The sequence below is a fragment of the Chiloscyllium plagiosum genome, chromosome 22, assembly GCF_004010195.1.
Source record: "Chiloscyllium plagiosum isolate BGI_BamShark_2017 chromosome 22, ASM401019v2, whole genome shotgun sequence".
In the NCBI taxonomy this organism is placed as follows: domain Eukaryota; kingdom Metazoa; phylum Chordata; class Chondrichthyes; order Orectolobiformes; family Hemiscylliidae; genus Chiloscyllium; species Chiloscyllium plagiosum.
The window spans coordinates 49,286,212-49,288,782 of record NC_057731.1 but is presented as its reverse complement, the minus strand read 5'-3'; the positions used below and the strand labels follow the sequence as shown (position 1 = coordinate 49,288,782).

General features: G+C 46.1%; 1 protein-coding gene across 2 annotated transcripts in view; it reads left to right on the top strand.

Moving 5' to 3' along the window:
• Nucleotides 1-866: 866 nt before the first annotated feature.
• The window catches only part of loxl4 (lysyl oxidase-like 4), a 140,582-nt gene continuing 138,877 nt past the window's right edge, over nt 867-2,571 (top strand). The window contains exon 1 of one of the 2 annotated variants that reach the window (XM_043713008.1): nt 867-971. The gene's annotated coding sequence lies outside the window, so the exon portion shown is untranslated. Of the gene's footprint in view, nt 972-1,114; nt 1,219-2,571 lie in introns of those variants that run through there. The other variant, XM_043713009.1, reaches the window with a different exon arrangement.

Genomic DNA, 2,571 nt, shown 5'->3' with positions numbered 1-2,571 from the left:
GGTGGGACTAGATTGGGTTGGGATATCTGGTCGGCATGGACGGGTTAGACCAAAGGGTCTATTTCGTGATGTACACCTCTATGACTCTATGACTATGTTTCCTTGGATTCGATGGAAGAAACAAGGTCGGTTCTCCTTTGGGAAGAAAGGAAATTTCAAAAGCGAGGGGAGTCCAGGCCAAGTAGGTAGGGAGAAAGTGGTCAGGAACCAGACAGCTTTGAGCAAAGATGGTGAGAAGCAGTGAGTGGTTAGGATCTGGGATTCTCTACCTGCATGTGGGGTTGGGGAGAAGTTAATCATGGGATTCAAAAGGGGAATTGGATAATTAGCTGAGTAATTCAAAAAGAAACAAAAATTGCTGGAGAAACTCAGCAGGTCTGGTAGCATCTGTGGAGAGAAAGCAGAATGAACATTTGGATACGAGTGACCTTTATTCAGAATAATTATTAGACTGTGGGTGAAAGGGTGGGTCTGGTGTGTGGCGTTCACTCTTTCACTTAACAGTGCAATGGGATCTTACTGTCCCATCTGCATTAGGTTTTGCAGTTAGAATAGAATATAGAATATCCTTTACTGTTTATACCCCAGCAATGATCCCGATGTTAAATTTGCAGCATATGGATTTGTTTTGGGAATGGGGACACTATCTGGATCCTTGCTCCCACCTCTCAGTCCAATCATCTCACCGCCGAACAGAAAGAACCACATCCACTACATCTCTCCTCCACACCCTGTGACTGCCTGACTTTCACAACACTGAAAGGTCTTTTCTGGAGCAGGGTAGGAGGGGGAAATCAGAGAGCGTAAGGGACGAGGCAGAGGGTGAAAGAGTAAACACGTGGTGGTGATAAAAGCGAAAAGGCAGAGGTGGGATTAGCAGAGACTGGGAGTATCTCTGGACTGTGTGCGCTGTCAAACACAGAATCCCTCTCCTACCCTCAGCTGGTCTCCACTCAGTCTCAGCGCACGCTGTAAGTTTTAATCACTTAATTTCCAGTTGGCTTTTTCTTAGAAAGAGACGTGCCTACTCAGCACATCTCTGCTGCAGTCGGGAAAATGATATAGTGAATTTGTTGTAACTTGCGACCGCTTAATACTTTAAAGCAACGGAATATTATATCCGATTTCTTTTTGAGTTGTTTGAAGGCGGTTTGTACTTTTGGAGAGGGATTGGTGGAACTGCTTGCGTTCCTTCTCACTCTGGGACGATACTGAGAGGTAAACTCGGGCAGCTGATGTCGATATCGATAAGCAATCGATTTATTGCTGTGTTTACACCTCCCCCAGCCCAACACTTTGCTTCATTTTCTTTGCTCTGTCGCTGTTCTTAGTGTTTAACTGTCCTGGATCTGATCAATGGGGCTGCTCTGGGATTTTTTTTCGCTGGAAATAACCATTTCTGCGCTTTCTACATCCTTAAATTCAGTTTTCATTTGGAATTCATCCAAGTCTCGGTCTTCTCATTTTCATTTTCTGTTCCCCGGTCTTTTCCGTTATCGCCCTTCTCCATTTACTCTTTTGCTCTCTATCTTTCTCTTCCTGTCTTTCTCTTTTTTCAATTTACCTTTCTCTTCCTTTCTCCCTCTTTCATGCTCATTTTTGTTTTCTTCCTCGTCCTGTTTTATGCCTTCTCTCTTTCTCTTCCACTTCCTGCAGTTACTGTTATTTCTTTTGAATTCACACCGTCTTTCTCTTGTTTATCTACCTATGAGTTTGCAGAACTCCCTGAGACTTTCTGCACTAGATTTCCACAAAGTCCCTCTGCCCCTCAGGCTTCTGTCAAGCCCCAGTCTGCCTGAGGCGCTCTGACATTTTGAGCCTGGTTTCTGATAGGATTATGTTTTCATTGCTTCAGTCTGTCTCTGCTGTTCTCTTTTGAGGTTCCGTCTCTCAAGAACTGGATGTGTGCTGTGAATCCTGCTCACTCTCCCCTTCCCTGTCTCTGTCTGTCTCTCTCTCTTTCTTTCACACACTGTAATCTCAACCATCGATATTTCACTGATTTATTGGTGAGATACAGTGAAAAGTGTTGTTTTGCGTGCTCAACAGGCAGACCGTACCTTACAAAGTGCTTCAGCGTAAGAGAACAGTGTAGAATACACTTACAGCTGTGGAGAGAGAGAGGTCAGGGTTAACATTTGGTTGGGCCACTCAGCGGGAAGCAGCTGTTCCTGAATCTGTTCACACGTGCGTTCAAACTTTTGTACCTTCTGCCTGATGGCAGAGGGTGGAAGAGAGTATAACTGGGGTGTGAGGGATCTTTGAGGAGACAGTGAGGACTGCAGATGCTGGAGATCAGAGCTGAAAATGTGTTGCTGGAAAAGCGCAGCAGGTCAGGCAGCATCCAAGGAGCAGGAGAATCGACGTTTCGGGCATGAGCCCTTCTTCAGGAATGAGGAAAGTGTGCCCAGCAGGCTAAGATAAAAGGTAGGGAGGAGGGACTTGGGGAGGGGCGTTGGAAATGCGATAGGTGGAAGGAGGTCAAGGTGAGGGTGATAGGCTGGAGTGGGGGTGGGCGCGGAGAGGTCAGGAAGAAGATTGCAGGTTAGGAAGGCGGTGCTGAGTTCGAGG